The 21,867-nt window shown below is 44.1% G+C and overlaps 1 protein-coding gene and 1 long non-coding RNA gene across 5 annotated transcripts in view; one reads left to right on the top strand and one right to left on the bottom strand.

Annotated features, from left to right (window-relative positions):
• The window catches only part of NMNAT2 (nicotinamide nucleotide adenylyltransferase 2), a 267,967-nt gene that overhangs the window by 230,046 nt on the left and 16,054 nt on the right, over positions 1-21,867 (bottom strand). The gene's annotated exons all lie outside the window — the stretch shown is intronic.
• LOC102483317 (uncharacterized) lies at positions 19,205-20,964 on the top strand. The gene is made up of 3 exons (XR_333891.1): positions 19,205-19,224; positions 20,598-20,649; positions 20,942-20,964. It is a non-coding gene; the product is annotated as an uncharacterized LOC102483317 (long non-coding RNA).

Raw genomic sequence — 21,867 nt, 5'->3', positions numbered from 1 at the left:
GAAAGCAAGTCGCCAGGTCCAGGACTTGAACTGTGGTCAGCCATGTGGGAGGCCTGTTGCCTTAACCTGCTGCCCCAGTGCTTCCTGACTTTTTACAAACCTGGGCACATGGTGGAGAGATTTGGAGGTTGGCAGGGGTTGTTATTCCAAATGAGAGAAGTCAATCATTTGCTCAACGCTCTTCAATCACTGCATGTAGTAGTCGGGATGTGGGCCAGTCTGTCCGAGACCAGGGCCCATTCCTATTATAAGCCCCGGGTTGCCTTTCTGAAGAAACACTGCGGACTAAGCACACACCTGCCTGTCTCCACTGCAGGACATGAATGACGTAAGCGTCTCCACCTGTTCCCTTCATCACAGGTAGCCTGGATGAGGACAGAAAGCATGGCTGTGTCACGCACTTTGCAGCCCAGTGACATTTCTGGCCCAGCATCTCCAGAAGCGACTGCTGGTCAGAGTCGCAGACTGGGGACTGTGTGTTGGCGGGTAGGGAAGGCGCCCGCATTGTCCACGAACACTGGCCTCCTCTCAGCCGAGGCCTCCCTGGCCCTTTGGTTGGAGGCTCCGGCTGTACACATCTCTCTCCAGCAAGACTTCCTGGCAGAAGCTAAGGGCAGGCCTGCTGTGATATGCATGCGTTAAAAATCTTCCAGGCCCTAAAGGGTATGAGCTGAAGTGGTTTCCAAGATGACTCGAGCATATTCATTGCACAGAGAAGGTGTCATTAATGCACAGTAGAGGATCATTTCCTCATGCCAATGGCACTGAAGGAGTACTGCAAAACATTCAAGGTTTGTACAATTAGGAACCACGGGACCTTTTGCTTGCTCAGCCTCTCTGGGAAAAGTGCAGGGGCTACAATGTGAATTAAAGTGAAATAATGTTACCAAAAAGGAGGCAATTCCGTAACATAATGGGTAATTTCCTCAGCGGCTGATTCTGACCCGCTGTTCTCTATTCTCTCACGATTGCGCTCCTTAGCAAATCCAGGACACTGAAAATAAAAGGAAGTGTTTTTCACAGGAGAATGACCCAGATCAGATAGATCAGTCTCAGAAACAGGGTTCAGAGGGGCAAGAATGAAGCTCCCTCATACCTTTTCCTAAAAGCTCCACTGAGGAGCCAGCAGGTAGTGTAGTGGTTAAGGTGCTGGACTACCACATGCCTGATGTGGTTCGAGTCCCAGACCAGAGGCTTGAAATTCACTACAGGCACGTGTTTGTGCATCCCAAAATCTTAGGAGGAGAAGGGATGGCAGCATGGCTATCCTTGTGGGGGTGGTAATTTCTAGCTTTCTGTCTCTCCAATGAGCGCACACACCCTATAGCAAAAATTCTCTCTCTCAAAAAAAAGGTCCACAAAGGAAAAAGGCACATTTGGGTAAGATAAAGTTTTTCTGAATATAAAGTGGGGTGTGTCATTTGTTCGTATAGTGTGTGTGGAGGCATGTGTGTGTGTGTGAAGGCATGTGCATGTGTGTATGGGAAGGCATGTGCGTGTGTGGAGGCATGTTCATGTGCATGTATGGGGAGGCATGTGCACGTGTGTGAAGGCATGTGTGTGTGTGTGCATGTGTGTGAGGGTGGAAATGTCTTGCTCCAGGTCTTTCAATGAGATCTTGTTGATATGCATAAAGACAAGAGCTTACCTGGAAATGTTGTGGGAAATACGGGTATAATTGAAAATAATACATAAAACAACTAAGGAAGAACACGTAGACAAGCACACCGCAGTTTAGTCAGACTTTGTGTATGCGAATCTATGTTTATGCAGGAGATCTCTGAGGAGCAGCTATGTGACTTATTGGTGGTTTTTGTACTAGGTAAAGAATCACAAATAGGATTTCTCTAACTGCCACGCATTCTGAGTAGATATCCGTGCTTTGGCATTTTGGAAAATTTAGAGTACACGCAAATGTTCAGGCACATATACTTTTCTTAAAGTTCATTTATATTCATGACAGAGCATGTGCACATGCACTAGAGAGAGGGAGAAAGAGAGACACACCCTTGCTAGGGTCTCTTCACCCTGAGAGCCCCTTCATGCAGCCTCCGCTCATGAGGGTCTTAGACACACATGCGTATGCCCTGCATGTTCTCAGGCTGACCCAGGGATCCACACCCACGGTCAGCCATCTGGCTTCCAGCACTGTCGTTTACATTGCTACAACTGCACCACAAGGCTGAGCCTTTTTTCTTAAGAGAGAGAAAAAAAAAAGTGCAGAACCAGTCAGTGACATGGTGGTTAAGGAAGCTAGGTCCATCATGGCAGACAATGCAGTTCGAATCCCAGACCTGGCAGCTTGAAAAACATACTAGGCTCATGTGCAAGTGTGCCTAAAATCCTGAGAGAAGAATGGAGGTGAAGAAATTTCCATGTGGCTATCCCCCCTTAGGGGGTGATTTCTCATTTTACACCACTTTTTCTCCGTCTGTCTCTCTGGGTAGTACCTGAGCCCTGTAGCAATTTTTTTTTTTTTACTTAATTTCATATATTCATTCATTCATTTTAATTTGACTGGAGAGACAGAGAGAGAGAGAGGAAATGAGAAAGCAAGCCACCAGGTCCAAGACTCAAACTGTGGTCAGCCATGTAGGAGCATCCAGAGCCTTAAACCACCATGCCACCTGCTGGTCCCCAGCAAATTTATTTTAAAAAGGAGAATACAAGGGCTCAGTAGATGTCATGGAGGTTAAGGTGCTGAATCCCACATGGCCAGCTGCACAGTTTGAGTTCCAGACCCGGCCACTTTGAAACACACCATGCCAGGTGTGTGTGCCTGCGTGCTCAGAATCCCAAGAGGAGAATGGAGGAGATGGGATTGCAGCATAGCCATCCTCCCAGGGGGTGATTTCTCTCTTTTCCTCTCTGTCTCTCTCTGGCAAGTTCACATGCCTTATAGCAAAAACAAAGAAGAAGAAGAAGGAAGGAAGGAAAAAGAAGTTAATATTGAGTTAATTTCCCTAAATTTCCTTTAGTTGCTCTCTTGACTAACTTCCCTTCTACCCTAGGCACAGATCTTCAACAAGGTTAGGGAAGGTCAGCGGTTTGGTGAGGGGATAGAATTCAGAGGGAAAAACAGCTTAAGAAGCCTGGTGGATATATTTGTATGCAAAGACTGTAATTATCCCAGGAGATTAGTGTTTATTCATTAAAGCTTCCCTCATTAAAGATTAGTTCCTGGTCTTCCCTACAGAGCCCAGTCTTCACTGATAAGCTGCAGTTAAAAGTGGTAGGCATGCAAGTTCCTAAAATTACTCTATCCTTTTTAAAAATATATATTAAACTAACTCAGACTTATCTTTTTTCAGTTAGTCTGAAAGGTGAGATGTGAATACAGATACAAAGTTACTTAAAGAACAAATGTCGGAGTCATAGAAAGGTAGTTGTGATGCTTTTCGCTCAGGTGACTTGAAGGTGGCCTTTGAGACAGAACGTAGAAAAGGCATTTCTTTCATGGGTGTGGTAGACACTCTTCTTCCCGTTGAAGCTGTCATTCCCAGCTGTCTCTGAAACCGGGGTAGCTATGTGACCCCGTTCTGGACAATGATATAGGAGAGGCAGTCCGCTGGAGTGGGAGGAAGGGTTTATTTCTGGGAATGATTTTTATTCCTGATAAAAATGGATGGGAGTCCAATACACTTGTATGAGGATGTGATCTTGGAGCTGCCGCAGCAATTCTGTTATGACGACCTGAACATTCAAGGCTGAGGGTATCAAGGCCAGCAGGTGGTGTCGAGGTTAAGGCCTGGTTACGGCCTATTGCACTGTGAGAGTCCTGGACCCTGCAGTTTGAAAAACACACTGGGCTCATATATGTAGGTGCCTAAAATCCTGAGAGGAGAGTTGAGATGGCATAGCGGTGTGGTCATTCCCCCAGGGGTGATGTTTTACTTGCCTTCTTTTGATCTCTCTCTATCTCTGGCAAGCACCCACATCCTATAGCAAATAAATAAACAAAAAAAGACTGAGGATGTCAGAGTGTGAAGAACAACTGATCTTCTAGCACCATGGAGCCACTTCCCAAGCCTAGAACCATCTATCGCCAGAAAAATGCATTCATTACTTATGCCACTGTTTGCCATGTGTTCCGTGACTCGCAGCTGACTGATACAACAGACCTGGCAAAGAAACGATTCTTCAGCCAGAGCTGCCATCACTCCTTTTGCTATCTCTGTGACGATTAAAAACAGTGCTCCTGGGGTCAGTAGGTGGCGTAGTGGTTAAGGCATTGGACTCCCACATGGTTCAAGTCCTGGACCCAGAGACTTGAAACTCACACTGGGCACGTGTGTGTGCATGCCCAAAATCCCAAGAGGAGAATGAAGGAGAAGGGATTAAGGCATGGCCATTCCCCTGGGGAGTGATTTCTCACTTTCTCTCTCTCTCTCTCTCTGTTTCTCTAGCAAGCTCAAGCACCGACTGTATAGTAAAAATATTTCAAAAAAAAAAAAAAAAGACAAAGAACAAAATGAAAAAGAGAAGAGAAAGAAATGGTGCTCCTTCCCTCAGGTGGTGGATGTCAGAACCCACCTGCCCCTTTGCCAACTGCCCCATGGCATCGCAGATCACTGATTTGCCTCCTTGTGGTTCATGGGAGGGTTGCCTCTGTTCAACGCATTGCCAGTTCCAACTGGGGGAAGACAGTGAAGACAGTGAGAGTTCCTTTTGCTTTCTGTTACTTGTTGACTTAATTTGACTTTGAAGTTGGCTAAAATGTGGGCAGTTGTTATTGTAATTACTTTGCATTTTAAATGAGGAATTTGTTTTTAACCCCAGATCTAATACTGAAATGTCCATAGTTCAATCACTCACCACCAATCTACAGTTATGGAGGAAAGACTGTTTTGTACAAGCTTCTTTTGTGAGTTTATACTGACGCACTTCTGCTAATTATTTGTTAAAAGCAGACTGACAAAGCAATATGTCCGTCCACTTGGAATGTAAGACAGACAGACTGACTGTTAGGGTATAGATCTTTTTTTTTCTGAATTACTTTATTTATTTATTTTAACTTGACTAGAGAGGGAGCAAGAGAGAGAAAGTGAGAAAGCAAACCACCAGGTCTGGGACTCAAACCGTGGTTGGCCAGTGCCCTTAACTACCACGCCACCTGCCGGCCCCTAAGATAGACTTTTTTAATTCTCTCACTCCACTTCTCTGATCTACTGAAAGTATTTGACTTGTTCAGTGAATATGACATCATCCTGCCTTCATTGATACAAGTAAGAAATTTACAAATCAGATTGGTCACTGTTCATTAGCAGGCACTGTGCCATTTCCACTGCATTTAATCAAAATTCTAACTTATTAAATAACTTAAGCTACATTTTTTTTATGAAAACTTCTTTCTAATTAATATAATCACTGCAAAAGCTTAGTCTTTTCCACGTAGCTAGTAAAATTAATCGTCATGAACACAGCTATAGATGCAGGCCAATTATGATTTTGACTTTAAGAGATGCAAAGTTAACAGGACTCTGACATGCTTTTCCACTCATTAAATATTATTTGCTATTACTTTAGATATTTGCTGGAATAAATTCAGCTGGAAACAAACAGGGGGACTAACACTAGAGAAGATCCAGAATAATCTTTTATTAGAGGATCACAAAATATCAGCACAACATTTAGAAAATCCTCTGTGGGGAGCCAGCAGATAATGTGGGGGTAGGAGCACTGGATTCCCACATGGTCAACCATGGTTCGAGTCCCAGACTGGAGGATGCTTGAGGATCACACCAGGGATATGTGTGTGCATGCTCAGAGTCCTGAGAGGAGAATGGAGAGGAAGAAATTGCAGCATGGCCATCCCTCCTGGTGTATGATTTCTCACTTCCTCTCTCCCTGTCTCTCTCTGGCAAGCACATGCGCCCTATGGCCAAAACCTAAAAAATAAACTCCTCTTTGGGGCCAACCTAGTGACCTGGAAGTTAAGGAAATTGGATCCTATATGGCTGACCACATTTCAAATCCCAGCCCCGGCAACTTCGCAAACATCTGGGTACCTATGTATGCATGCCCTAAATCTCAAAAGGATGGAGAAATGGAGGTGAAGGGATTGCAGTGTGACCATGCCCCACTGATTGGCGGAGGGAGGAGGACTTTTGCTCTCTCCCTTTCTCTCACTCTGGTAAGCATACACGCCTTCTTATTTTTATTTTATTTTATTTTTTTTTATAAAGAGATTTTTGCTATAGGGTGCAAGTGCTCACTGGAGAAACAGAGAGAGACAGAAAGTAAGAAATCACCCACTAGGGAGGATGGCCATGCCACAATCCCTCCTCCTCTGTTCTCCTCTTGGGATTTTGGGCATGCACATACACGTGCCCAGTGTGAGTTTTAAGCTGCTGGGTCTGGGACTCAAACTGTAGTCGACTATGTGGGAGTCCAGTGATGTAACCATTACACCATCTGCTGGTCCAGCATATACGCCTTCTAACAAAAATAAATCCTCTTTGAATTCTTAGATGCATTTGAAAACTTAAAGATAATATATTGAAAACATCCAAGCTAATAGCCTGAATAGGTAAACCAATTATCCTAAGTAGACTCAGATATAACATAGCTCTTAGAACTAGACAAGGAGGGACCAGAAGTTGGCGAATGGCTATGTTGCTGGACTCCCATGTAGTTGACCATGGTTTGAGTCCTGGATCCAGTGGCTTAAACTCATACTGGGGGCATGTGCGTATGTGCCCAAGATCCCGAGAGGAGAATGGAGGAGAATGGATTGTGGCATGGCCATTCCCCTGGGGGATGACTTCTTGCTTTCTGTCTGTCTGTCTCTCTCTGTCTTAAACCTCTCCGAGGGTGGGGGGGAAAAGAACTACACAAGGAGTATTATATATTATACGTATGAAATATAATAGCGAGCCAAGAAATAAGCCCACTCAAATATAGTCTGTGGGCCAGTCTGTCCGAGACCAGGGCCCATTCCTATCATAAGCCCCGGGTTGCCTTTCTGAAGGAACACTGCGGACTAAGCACACAAGAAATAAGCCCACTCAAATATAGTCAACTGATGTTTGACAAGGTGCAAAGTCAATTCAATGGAGAAAATACAATCCGGATTATAATACAAAGAACGAAATAGATACTTCTGAGTCCATACTGCTACAAGTAAGTAAATGAATAAACACATAAATAAATAAAGATGAGAGGGAAATTTTCCAATGTCACCCCCCAGGGGGATGGCCATGCCACAATCTATTCTCCTCCATTCTCCTCTCGGGATCTTGGGCACACATGCACATGCGCCCAGTATGAGTTTAAGCCACTGGATCCAGGACTCAATGTAGAAGGAATGAGGGACATCGAAAATTTTCATTAGAATATTGTAGTAATAATTGGTGCAGGTAAGAGCCACTAAAATTAGTGGGTAAAATTTTAAGGAAAAGCAGAATACTTGTGCTCTCTCAAGGTATCTCCCAAAAATTAAAAAATAAAAAAGCATTAATTCTTGTGGTAGTTTGAACACACATCCACACATTCTTGGGTGATCCACCCTTTGGGAGCTGAAGCCGGATTCCCTTTGTTTCGAGTGTAGATTGGACTCACTGATTACTTTGAAGGAAAGAGAATAGAAAGGGGAAATCGTAATTTCAGTGCAGAAATCTGGCAGGCACCTCCTTACCTGAGTGATCAGGGTTCACATCCTCCGTAAGTAACGCTGATACTGCGCACCTGGGTCTGACACAATGAGAAGGGCATGCCACCTCCGCATATCATTTCCAAACCCCATATATGAGTTCAGTCTAATCATGACAAAACATCAGAGAAACCCCCATTTTGGGACATTCTATGAAATACCTGACCTACATTCTTCGAAATGATCAAAGTCATGAAAAAAAACAGCAGAAGACTGAGAAAGAGACTGAAGGAGACTTAGATGTGATGGTCTATTGCATGGGTCCTAGAAACAAGAGAAGGAAGCCTGGTGCTATCTGAATGTTGGTTTAATGTACCAGTGTAAATTTCACATTTTCTTTTTTATTTTTAGAGGTGTTTTTTTTTTTTTGCCTTAGGGCATGTGCACTTGCTGGAGGTAGAGAGAGATACAGAGACAGCGAGAGGGAAAGTGAGAAATCACCTCCCCCCCAAGAGGATGGCCACTCGACAATCCCTTCTCCTCCATTCTCCTTCTAGGATTGTGGGCACACATACACACATGCCTAGCGTGATTTCAAACCACCAGGTCCGGGACTCGAACCATGGTCAGCCATGTGGGAGTTCAACAACATAACCACTACGTTATCTGCTGGCCCCAACACAATTTCAATCATTGTACTATAGATTAGAATATGTTAACATTAGAGGAAGTGGGATGAAGGATATTCATGAACTCTCTATATTATACTTGCAACTTTTTAAATGAATGAAAACTTTTTTTTTTATAGGTTTTTGCCATAGACTGTATGTGTTCGCCAAAGAGACAGAAATAGTGAGAGGGAAAGTGAAAAATCACCTCCTGGGGGGATGGCCATGCCACAGTCCTTTCTCCTCCATTCTCCTCCTGAGATTTTGGGTACCCACATACATGCACCCAGGATGATTTTCGAGCCACCGGGTCTGGGATATGAGCCGTAGCTGGCCACGTGGGAGTCCAGCAACGTAAGCACTATGCCATCTGCTGGCTCCTAAATTAAGGAGGAAAAAGAACTTGGGCTGGCACATAGTAGCTGATATTTGATACTAGCGTCTCATTTTTTAATTTTTAAAAATTACTTATTTATTTAATTCCATTTGTTATTATTATTTTTGAATATGACTAAAGAGAAAGTGAAAGGAAAAGGAAGAAAGCTAGCCACCAGGTCCAGGACGTGAACTGGCCATGTGGGAATCCAGCGCCTTTAGCCACCTACCAGCCCCAGCTTCTCTCAATTAATTCACTGGCTAATCATCCCCAGAGAATGATAGTCCTGGGAAATCTCTCATTGCCTCTACTTCAAGTAAAAAGCACATTTTTAAGGATGAGTGATTTTAGTGGCATTATTAAATGCCTTAGTCTGTTCAGGTTGCTATAGTAAAATACCATAAACTGGATGGTTTATAAACAAGAGAAATCCATTTCTCACAGTTGTGGAGCCTGGGAAGTCCAAGATTAAGGCACAGGCAGAGTTAAGCCTGGTGAGAGCCCACACATTCTCGTTCTCAGACTCCTTCGCAGTGCCCGCACGTGGTAAGAGGCGCAAAGAGCTCCCTTGGCCCATTTTATAAAGGCACGAGTCTCATTTAAGAGGGCCGTAAGGCCTGATCACACCGTAAAAGGCCCTACCTCTTACTATCATCACCACTGGTTTTAACAAACATTCAGATCATACCAATTAATAAAACATCTTTTGCTCTTTAAATGAACAGTATCTTTTTTTAGGAAGCGATCTTTGCTATAGGGCATGTGTGCTCGTCTGAGAGATGGAGACAGAAAGCAAGGGATCACCGTCAGGGAGGATGCCCATGCCACAATCCCATCTCCTCCATTCTCCTCTCAGGATTTTGGGCACGCATGCACATGTGCCCAGTGTGAGTTTATCTATTTATTTATTTATTTTGGAGAAGTTTTTGCTATAGGGCGCATGCACTCACCAGAGAGACAGAGAGAGACAGAGAGATAGAAAGTGAGAAATCAGCCCCCAGGGGGGATGGCCATGCCGCAATCCCTTCTCCTCCATTTTCCTCTTGGGATCTTGGGCACACACGCACACATGCCCGGTGTGAGTTTAAGCCACCAGGTCCGGGACTCGAACTGTGGTCGGCTACATGGGAGTTCAGCAACATAGCCATTATGCTAACTGCTGGTTTCCCCGGTGTGAGTTTTAAGCCACTCACATTCCAGGACTCAAACTGTGGTTGACTACGTGGGAGTCCAGTGACATAACAATTATGCCATCTGCTGGTCCCAAAATGAGAAAAATATCAGGCTGGTACTTTTTAGTGAGTGATTTTGGTAAGTGTCCATTTTGTTTGTTTGTTTGTTGATTTTTTGAGAAAGTGAGACAAAGAAACCCCTGACAGGATCAAACATGCCACCGATCCTAACCCCAGCTTTCTAGCCAGGATGGCAGGCACACCAGATGTGTTCTGATCAACCCGGGATCCAAACCCCAGGCCTTCCTCTATGATTCCAGTAACCTGCAGCAGTACCCTACTGCTTGCACCACCGTGGAGGGGCCTCAGTGTCAGCTGAGTAGCTGGGATGCCCTGCTCTTGTCCTGTGAGCAGAGACTGGTTCCCAGAGTGCCATCATGGCTGGCAAGATGAGGTAGCTACAAATGCCCCTCAGCTTACTACACCCTAAGACTCCAGCCCAACTATTCAAGCTTGTGTTTTGAGGCTGTTTTGAAGTGTATGATCCAAGATGTCTGCATCAAACCAACTCGGGCAGCATGAAAAGTATGGCAGATGTTCGCCTTATTGCTGGCCCTACGCATTCTAGATATTACTGCCTTTGGCGGTGGTCGCGAGAGGCTGGGAAAGGGTGGAGAGGCAACTTTGGAATATGAACTAGGCTGTTTTGTATTCTCACCTGTGCTTTCTTCTGTTAAAATGTTTGTGTGTTTTCTTTTTTTTTTTCTCTCATTGGAAAAATACCTTTGTGGTTTTACCCTGGCTAAGCTCTTTCTTGTTCAGTGGCTTTTGGAAAGCTACAGTAAATTAGTTTTTGCTGATTATTTATGCTCCCCAAAAGGATCTAAGATGGCTTATTCCCCAAACAATTGCACTAACCCTAGGCCTTCATTTTCTTCCGGACCATCTGTTTCTCTTCACCATGAAGTCATACTACTAAATTTGTGACAGCACAATCATTTCCATGGCAACGGGATATTGTCCTCACTACCGAATCTCGATTTTACTCTGGCCGAGATCAAGCAGTAAGAGAAAGACAGGGGGTATATGTTGACATTTTTTATTCTTTGTCGAGTTTAGTTGTCTCTGAAGAACTTCCTACCTTTGATTCTAAAATTTTATGCTGATCCTGGATATATGTTTTTTCATAGTTTACATGCAAATATTTATCTAGCAAACAATTAGATGTGCAAACGGTAAAATAGCAATTTGAGAAAAATCACACGCATCCACACATGTGCATGGAACATAAGCACACATACTGATGTGCCAACTTGCTTTGGGGGATGATTAGCAAATGCCCTGTAGGTTTAGACAGAAGAAAGAAACAGGGAATCCATTTAAAGACAAGGAACTTCCAAGCCTGAGAAATTGGTTCTGACGACTGTGATGAACAGTGAAGGTAGCTGACCCTGTTCCCTTGCGGTGCTTAGTACAAGGAAGACACAGAAGGGTCTTCCATGTGAGCTCAGCCCTCAAGGAAGACACAGAAGGGCCTTCCATGTGAGCTCAGCCCTCTGACCGAAGGAAGACAGATGAGCAGTCTTATTCACACCAAACACCAATACAGGGCCAGCTAGGTGGCGTGGTGGTAAGAGCAGCTGAATCTCACATGCCTGACTGCACAGTTCAAGTCCCAGACCTGGTGGTTTGGGAAATTAGGCATGTGTACCTCCATGCCCCAAATCCTGAAACGAAAATGGAGGGGAAGGAATTGTGGTATGGTCATCTCCCCAGAAGGTGCTTTATCTCTCTCTGTTTCTCTCCAGTGAGTGCACTCACCTTATAGTAAAAGTTAAAAAAAAAAAAAAAAAAGACCAATATACTTGCTAATTACACAGCCTGTGGAGAAACCCCTTAGAACACCCTTTGTATGCTGGGGAATTAAGTCCAAGGGTATGAACCTTTAAAGGGGAACTACTTACTGGGCATCAGAAGGAAATATCTGCTTGGCTCATTAGTTTAGCAACCTTACAGAACAGATGGCAAGGACCACTATTAAACGATAGGAATCTGCAGGACCTGCCACATAACACAATACGTTGCTACCCATGTCAGGGGAGGAGTGTAACTTGTAAGAGCTGACCATTTTCTCCCTTCTCCTCCAGCTTCCTGGTTTAGTTGAAGGGGTAAGTAGGGGAAGATAACAGAGACAATAGGTGATGAGGAATAATAAGAGGAATGAGAAGAACAACTAAAATACTTATTGTTTTAGCAAAGGTAAAGATTGGGGTCAGCAGATGACGTAATGGTTATGCTGGACTTTCACGTAATCAACCAAAGTTCAAGTCCCAGACCCGACAGCTTGAAACTCACACCAAGGGACCAGCAGGTTACGTGGTAGTTAAAGCACGAGACATTCCCACATGGCTGACCATGATTTGAGTCCTGGACCTGGTGGTTTTCTTTCTCACTTTCTCTCTCTCTCTGGTCAAATTAAAATAAATGAATGAATAAATGAAAAATTAAACAAATAATTCTTTAAAAAATAAATAAATAAAACTTACATTGGGCCCGTGTGCATGTATGCCCAAGATCCTGAGAGGCGAATGGAGAAGAAGGGATTGCGGCATGGCTATTTCCCCTGGGGGGTGATTTCTTGCTTTCTGTCTCTCTGGGGAGCACCTGCGCCCTGTACCTAAAATCTTTCAAAAGAAAAGAGAGAGCGAGAAAAAGCTAAAGATTACCCACAGTAGAAAAGATCTGGAAGGAAGAGGACGAGGGAAAAAAAAAAGCTGGGAAGTGGGAAGTGAGAAGTGAATAGAGCATTAAAAAGCAGAGTGGGGATTGGCAGGTGGCATGGTGGTTAAGGTACTGGACTCCCTCATAATTGACCACAGTTCAAGTCCCAGACCTGGCGGCTTACTTTCTCACTTTCTCTTTCTCTCTCTCATGCCTGTAGCACACGTGCTCAGTAGCAAATTAAATAATAACAATGATGATAGGGACCAGCAGTTAGTGTAATGGCTATGTCACTGGACTCCCATGTAGTAGAACGCGGTTCGAGTCTCAGACCCAGTGGCTTAAACTCATGCCGAGCGCGTGTGCGTGCGTGCCCAGAATCCCAAGAGGAGAAAGGAGGAGAAGGGATTGCAGCATGGCCATCCCCCTTGGGGGGTGATTTCTTGTTTTCTGTCTCTCTCTCTCTCTGTCTTTCGGGTGAGTGCATGCTCCCTGTAGCAAAAACCTCTCCAAAAAGAAAAAAAAAAGAGATGATAATGATAAATAAAAATAAGTAAATAATTATTTTTAAAACATTTCTTTAATTTTATTTATTGTTATTATTATTATTTTTTAATTTGACCAAAGAAACAGAGAGAGAGAGCAAGAGAAAGGAGAATTTTACCAGCTCTATTGTTTGTTATGTGATGTGATTCATCAATTTGCTGCTTCTTCAAGAGATTTGAGTAAAGACTATTTTTCGAAGCTCTTCAGAAATGGATTTGTGATTCTTCTGAATGAGACAAAATGTTCAGATGGACACTAAAGGCTGAAAAAAGCCCTATTACAGTTTTACAAAAGCAGGACTGGTCCTATAGCCTAGTGGTTAGGGGAGCCAGCTCCCATATAACTGACCAAGGTTCAAATCCTGGACCCTGTGGCTTGAAAAACATGCCATGTGTATGTACGTGTGCATGTATGCCCCAATCCCGACAGGATGGAGAAGTGGAGGAGAAGGGCTTGCAATGTGACCACACCCCACTGTGGGGTGCTTTTTCCCTCTCTCTGTCTCTCTCTGGTGAGCGCACGCACCCTCTGTACGATAGATACATCTGTCAGCAGACTCTCTTGAGGAAAACAGTGGTGTCACATCCTCTGCTATCACATACGCTTGGCGATTATGTTGGCTGAGCTGTCCCACTGCCAAATCATGGACCATACGGTGGGTGCTGTTCAGAGATGGTGCTGTCCAGAGATGGCCGCTGTCCAGAGACGGGCACTGTCCAGAGACAGCGCTGTCCAGAGACGGGTGCTGTCCAGAGACAGGCACTGTCCAGAGACAGGTGCTGTTCAGAGACGGGTGCTGTCTAGAGACGGGCACTGTCCAGAGACGGGTGGCATTTCATGGTTTGGCGTTTCTAACTCTAATGAAATTTAACCATAACCTTAAAGAGCTAGAAATCTACACAAATCAAACATGGAGGGATAGAAAAAGACACTGTGTTTGTTTCAGGGAGGCCTAAGGCCAAGCTCTGGGCCCAGTGTTTCGGTTTAGAGAAGACAAGTCATAATCACAGAGAGCACGCGGATCCCTGGGGCTCGGGCCTCACTGACAGTGAGATGCAGCATTCAGGCTTCCTCCAGCCTCACAGGATATGAGTCTTGTTGGAGATCATAATCGCTTCAGAAAATTCACTGCCTGCCTGCACGCATGCATAGGAATATGGTCCAGACGTGGTAGGGATGTCCTTGCATGAAGGTCCCCACACGTTTGATATCATTAATATTTTCCAGGTATAAACGTCATAATCAAGGATATGAAATATGCAGGACGGGTAAGGTAAGACAAGACGAAAGTGATCATCAGCATAAAAATGAGTGGGCAGGGCACAGAGAAGAAGAATCAGCAACTCCCAAGTGTCCCACATAACATCCACCCGTAAGACTGCTGTGATAAAAAGGAGTTCCGTGGGAAGCTAACTCTGGGCACGTTACATAATCATTCTCCCCCTTGGAGAAACAGACACTAGTGTGTTATCAGTGCTGAGGAATCTCACCACGAAAGTCACCCTGTTTAAGCTACGATCGCCTGAACATACTTGATTATGGGATGCATTATTTTACCAACATCCCAAGAGATTAATATTATTCAGAACATTGCTAATACTGGGGTAGACGATGTGAATATAACCATTTTATAACAGCTTTACTCTTACAGCTACAAAACATACTGAGAGCATGGGCCCATTGTCAACCTATATGCAATTACTATGATTTTCTTTCTCTCTCTCTCTCTCTCTCTCTTTTTTTTTTTTTTTCGATTGAGACAGAGTCCTAGATAGGCTTTTTTGTTTGTTTGTTTGTTTAGACTTTTTTGCCATAGGGTACATGCACTTGTGGGAGAGACAGGCAGAAAGTGAGAAATCCCCAGGGGGGACGACCAAGCCACAGTCCCTTCTACTCCATTCTCCTCCTGAGATCTTGGGCATGCATGCACAAGCACTTGGCATGAGTTTCAAGCCACTGGATCTGGGACTCGAAGCACTGTCAACCATGCGGGAGTCTAGTGCCTCAACTACCATGCCTCAACTACCATGGCCTGGAGAGTGAGGTTTATTGACAGGGTCTCACACTTGTGATCCTCAGCTTGCCCTCCCAGTTAGCTAGGATACAGGTGCACACTACTGTGCCTGGCCTGCTCAGGTTGGTCCAGGATCCAAACTCAGGCCTCCAGTGTGGCCCCAGCCTGACGCAGTGGTGCCTGCCACTTGCATCACTGAAATTGTGCCCAATTTCTGTGACCTGTGGCCTTCAGGATGATGCTCTCTTCGAAGGAGCTATGCTTGATTGTGTGGTATAGTTCCGTAGCCCAAGAATTTCGGGTACAGTGTTTCATACGTAATACAAGTGTATGTGTGGGGGTTACATTAAACAGCTATCTCTGTTTCTTTTTTTTAATGATTTCATGTAACTTTATTATTTATTTATTTTAGTTTGACCAGAGAGGGATAGAGAGAGAGAGAGAGAGAAAGAGAGAGAGAGAGAGAAAGTGATAAAGCAAACCACCAGGCCCCAGACTGGAACTGCAGTTCGCCATGTGGGAGTCCAGCACCCTTAACCACCACGCCACCTACTGGCTCCTGTTTGTTTCTTTGTTTAAAAACTTCCCACTGGAGAAGATAGATAGAAAGAGAGAGAGAGAGAGAGGAAGTACCCCCTGTAAGTCATGGCTATGCCACAGTCCCTGCTCCTCCATTTCTCCATCCTGTTGGAATTTGGGACACACACAAATACACACATACACACCAAACACACACACACATACACATGCACATGCACACGCACACACACACAGTGTGGTTTTCCAAGTCACCAGGTCCAGGACTCAAACTGTACGTTTGGTCACAGAGGATCCAGCAGCCTTAACCACCGGCTGGCTTGATTATTTTGGTTTTTATTTTTGTTTACTATTGAATAAGTAAAACACTCACATATACAAAACTAAAGGTACCTGGGGCCAGCAGTTAGAATAATGGCTATGTTGCTGGACTCCCATGTAGTCGACCGTGGTTCACGTCCCAGACCCTGTGGCTTAAACTCACGCCGGGCGCGTGTGCATGCATGCCCAAGATCCCGAGAGGAGAACGGAGGAGAAGGGATTGCAGCGTAGCCATCCCCCCTGGGGGGTGATTTCTCACTTTCTGTCTCTCTGTCTCTGTCTGTCTGGCGGGTGCACACGCCCTATAGCAAAAACCTCTCAAAAACAAAAACAAAAGCAAAAAGAACTAAAGGTACCAAAGAGAATATTATGAAAAGTATGTTTCTCTGTTCTCTGTCCCTCAGGCATCTGCTTCCTCCTGAGATGAGATTTCCTTAAATTTTCTTCCATCAATATTCTACATATTTACAAAGTTATACATACATATTCTTTCATTTGTCTCTAGGTCTAAGACCAAATGTATCTGTTTAGAGACAAATAAAATTATATATATATATATATATTCTATTATTTTTCACAAAGGTGGTTGCATACTTTTTGTATCGCTCTATTTATTCATTAATATTATCCTAGATTACCTTCCATATTAGTCCATGGAGAGCTAATGACCGATGATTTTAATAGCCAACTGGTGTCCATCTAATGGGCCTATTTCCTTATTCTTTGAGGGATCTACACAAGGGGTCTTCAAACAGCTCATGGAAAATAATGCATTGGGAAAAAACTAAGCATGGATTTCAAAAACATTTGCACTGAAATAAATGTGTACTTTAATTCTATTTTCTCACAAACTTTCAAATCCCCCTTGTATATATCTATATCTATCTACCTACCTACCTATAGAGAGGGATGATATCATTTTAAAAAAAAGTTTAAAGACTCATCTATTTAATTTTCTTAATTTATTTCTTAATTTGACTAGAGAGAAAAAGAAAGAGAGAGTGAGAGGGAAAGTGAGAAAACAAGCTGCTAGGTCTGGGACTTGAAGCATGGTCAGCCATGTGGGAGTCCAGTGCCTTAACTACCATGCCACCTGCTGGCCCCGAGAGGCATATTATGAATAATATTGCATCAAATACTCACTGGATAAACACCTAGAAATGGAATTTGTGTCAATGGGTATGTGCATTTTTGCTTTTGAAAGATACTTCCAAATTGTTCTTCACGATTACAAACCCATCAACTATATATGAGTGCCTACTTCCTTAAAGCTTTATCAAACCAGTATTTTATCGGATGTTTTGATCATTGACAGTTTGATGGGTGAAAATTGTACATATATTTACAATGTGGGGAGATAGGAAAGTTTCAGCCTAGAGTATGTATAAATGACTTTAACCCTATCTTTTCCGCTGATAATGTGGGGTAGAATTTCCCATCTTACTGAGCTCAGGAACATGCTCCTAAATAGAGAGGTTTTATTTCTCTCTTTATTATTATTTTTTAAGAGAGATTTTTGCTATAGGTATTCTCTGGAGAGACACAGAGTGAGGGAGAGAAAGTGAGAAATCATCCCTAGAGGAAATGCCTGTGCCACAATCCCCTCTTCTCCATTCTCCCCTCAGGATCTTGGACACACACACACATAAACACACATGCACACGTGCACCAGGAGTGAGTTCTAATCTGCCAGATCTGGGACTTGAACCACAGCTGACTACGTGGGAGTCCAGCAACATAACCATTACACCATCTGCTGGTCCCAGCTTAAGTCTTCTTTGACCCCTTTCCCTCACACCTCACATCCCCATCACCTATTTGGCTCCAAAACATGTGGTCGTTACAAAAGTCATGATGTATTTTTCTATCCAAAAGGCATTGTGACTTTTCCAACCACCCTTTGCAACACTTTGAACCAAATCCAAGCCACCAACATCTCTTTTCTGCTATTACAGTAAGCTTTCTACCTTATTCCACCCTACCATTCGCCACAGAACAGTAAGAGGCCTTCTAAGAATATAAATCAGGGACCAGCAGATAGAGTAATGGTTGCATTGCTGAATTCTAACAGAGCGCTCTACGGTTCTGGTCCTGGACCTGCAGGCTTGAATCTCACACTGGATGTGCATCTGTGTCCCAAGATCCCAAGAGGAGAATGGAGGAGAAGAGACTGCAGCGTGGCCATCTCCCGCGGGCTGTGTGTTTGTGTGTGTCTGTGTGTGTGTGTGTGTGTGTGTGTGTGTGTGTGTGATTTCTTGCTTTCTATCTTTCTGTCTCTCTCTGGCAAGCTCACCACCCTATAGCAAAAAGCTCTCCAAAAAAGAAAAAAGAATGTAAATCAGATCACCAATAGACTTTGTGTAAACTTCTCATTTCACTTCAAGGAAATGTTCAGATCCCTCACCTTGTCTGGAAGGCCTCATGCCAACCCTGGGGATTCATCTCCTTTCACTGCCCTCTCTAGTCTCCTTGCTCCCTTGTCGTGCACCTTCTATCTTCTGATGTTTCAGGCTCATTTTGACCTCTGAGTATTTGCAGGTGCCTGTCCTTCTTGCCTGAAACGCACTTTCCTCAGAACTTAGCCACAGATCTGGCTCCCTCACGTCTGTAGATCTCCTCAAATTCACCTTCTCAGGAAGACCCCCCCTTCTACCTAAAATAGCTCCTCCAGCTCCTGTCTCTTTCCTCTGCTAAACTTTGCTTTGAGGTGCTCATTACTGCCTGAAATGATATACAAGGGGACTTCAAAAAGCTTGGGGGGGGGGAATGGAATAAAAGTACTAGTATATTTTAGTGCAAACATTTTTTGAAATCCATCTATAGTTTTTTCATAATATGTATTCTCCACAAACTTTGAAACATGTCCACCCATATTGCTTACCCATAAGTTTGTCTCAGTTTCACGAGAGCAGGGGTTTTTTGTGTGTTTGTTTGTTTTCCATTTTATTCTCAAGGCCTGGCACAATGCTGGACTTAGATAGGAACTTGAACAATATTTATTTGATAAATAAATGTATTCATGTTTCCTTGTGCATATTGTTAACTTTAATTTTTTTTCTAAATTATAGCTATCTCTGGATCATAGAATGTATACATTTTCAGCTAGGCAAGTCTGAGGGAAAAGCAAAGCGTTCTTCTTCTCTTCTCTCTTAGCACTGATCACTTCTGTGATTTCCAAATGTGTGGGATGTCTCCCTTCTAGCAAGCAAGCCACCAGTCCTGCAGCAGACACCAGCTGGACACCCTCTAATGTGATGCAATCCTGATGCTCTCTGCAGGTAGATGGCATACCCACAGGCTCAGGCCCCCAGGCTGTGCTGACTTCAGTCACCGGATGGAAGGTCTGACTGCCCAGCTATGAGTTGGGGTTCACATGACTTCCTCCTCCCCTCCTCAGGTTCAATTAGTTTGCGAGAGTAGTTCACAGAATGCAGGGAAGCATTTACTTACATTTACAGCTTACTGCAAAGGCTATTTCAGGATTAAACAGGATATAGATGAAGTGATGTACAGGGCAAGGTACCCGGTGCTTCCACGCTCTCTCTGGGCACACCCTCTTCCAGGAACCTGCATGTGCTCAGCTGTTCCAAAGCTCTCTGAATTTTCCAAACCCTTCCTTTTCAGTTTTGCTGGAGACCTTGTTGTATAGGTGATGGGTGGGAAATGGTAATAACCTGGACAAGGCAACCCAGCAAGGCCTTCCTACTGTTCAGATTCTTGCATTCCTTCCTCCTGCGTAAGGAGCAGATCTCTCCAAGGTGAGAGTCATCATGGGGTAGGATTAGGTTCTTTTTTCTTCTTCTTCTTCTAATATTATTCATCTCTTACTTGACGGACAGAGATAATGATATGGGTAACCCCAACAGAGTGTTCATGCCATGATCCATCCACCCCCAGCTTCAGCCAGTTCAGGTCACAGACGCATGTACCCAAAGACCCTGGGACAGGAACCCAAGACCTTCCCATGTGAGTCCAGTTGCATTACAACTGTGCTACCACCTGGCTCCAAAGATCCTAGTTCCTAAGACCTGCCTTGGGACTAGATTCTATTGTCCACATTAGGGAGCATCAGGAACCGAGGACAAAAGGCCAAATACTCATGAGCCAACAACCATGGATGTAAACCAAAACACTGGGTTGTTGGAAAGTCATGACATAGTTCTCTATGCTTTTCTCAAAGGTCATTCATTTACATAAAGGACAAAGATCAATCAATGATATATTGCCCGTTTTGTTCAATAACCTTTTTCTACCTTTCAGGGAACTTCATAATTCTCATTGATAGAAGGACCTGTCTTTATCAGTAAAAATAGAACAAGGTGCTGATTTACAGCCTCATCTGAATTGAACGTTATACCATGGGAGGAGTTTTTGTTTCTTTTCTTTTTTTTTTTTTTTTTTTTTTTTCTGGAGGTTTTTTCTTAGTGCTTCACAGAGAGAGACAGAGAGACAGAAAGTGAAAAATCACCCCCCAGGCGGGATGGGCATGCCGCAATCCCTTCTCCTCCATTCTCCTCTCAGGATCTTGGGCATGCACGCACATGTGCCCGGCATGAGTTTTAAGCCACCAGGTCTGGGATGGGAACTGTAGTCAACTACATAGGAGTCCAGCGACATAGCCATTTCGCTAACTGCTGGTCCCCAACCATAGGAGGAGTTTTGAAGAGAGTGAAACAACTGCAAGTTTGACGGCACAAGGTCAGGTGAGTATGGCGGGTGTGGCAACACGTCCCATTCAAGCTCTGATCGTTTTTGATGGGCGATCAAACTTGTGTGCGGCCTCTCGTTGTGCTGGAACACAGCTCCTTTATGATCAAAGAGCTCTGGACATTTCTGGATGATGGATTTGTTCAAACTGTCCAATTGCCGACAGTACACATTCAAATTGATTGATTGGTTCTTTCGTAGAGGTTCGAAACACGTGACCTTTAAAATCCCACCAGACCGAGAGCATAACCTTCCTCTGATGAATGTTTGCTTTTGATGTCCTTTAAGGTGAATCATCACATCGGGACCAAGACCATTTGTGCACCATGTTGTTGTAAACAATCCACTTCTTGTCGCCAGTTATCAGTCACTTCAAAAAAGGATCACTTTCAAATAAATAAAGTTGAATAAAATAATTCTTTAAAAAAAAAAAAAAGGTGGCATGGTGGTTGGGGGCACTGGACTCCACATGGCCGACCATGCTTCAAGTTCCAGACCTGGCAGCTTGCTTTCTCACTTTCCTGCTTTCTCTTTCACTCTGTCTCTTTCTGGTTAAATTAGAAAGAAACAAGAAAGAAAGAAAAAAGGAAGGAAGGGAGGGAGGGAGGAAGGAAAGAAAGAGAGTTAAATAAAATAATTTTTTTTTTTAAAAAAAGATCTTTTTGGGACCAGCAGTTAGCGTAATGGCTATGTCGCTGGACTCCCACGTAGTCAACCGCGGTTCGAGTCCCGGACCCGGTGGCTTAAACTCATGCCGGGCGCGTGTGCGTACGTGCCCAAGATCCCGGGAGGAGAATGGAGGAGAAGGGATTGTGCCGTGGCCATCCCCCCTGGGGGGTGATTTTCTGCTTTCTATCTCTCTGTCTCTCTCTGTCTATCTGGCGAGCACACGCGCCCTATAGCAAAAACCTCTCACAAATTTTTTTTGGGGGACCAGCAGTTAGCGTAATGGCTATGTCGCTGGACTCCCACGTAGTCGACTGCGGTTTGCGTCCCGGACCCAGTGGCTTAAAACTCACGCCGGGCGCGTGTGCATGCGTGCCCAAGATCCTGAGAGGAGAACGGAGGAGAAGGGATTGCAGTGTGGCCATCCCCCCTGGGGGTGATTTTTCACTTTCTGTCTCTTCTGTCTCTCCCTGTCTGTCTGGCGAGCGTACGCGCCCTATAGCAAAACTCTCTACAAAAAAAAAAGAAAAAAGAAAAAAGAAAAAAAA

This window comes from Tupaia chinensis, unplaced genomic scaffold, assembly GCF_000334495.1.
Source record: "Tupaia chinensis unplaced genomic scaffold, TupChi_1.0 Scaffold000112_1, whole genome shotgun sequence".
In the NCBI taxonomy this organism is placed as follows: domain Eukaryota; kingdom Metazoa; phylum Chordata; class Mammalia; order Scandentia; family Tupaiidae; genus Tupaia; species Tupaia belangeri.
The sequence above is the reverse complement of the archived record's forward strand: the minus strand, read 5'-3'. Positions and strand labels throughout refer to the sequence as shown.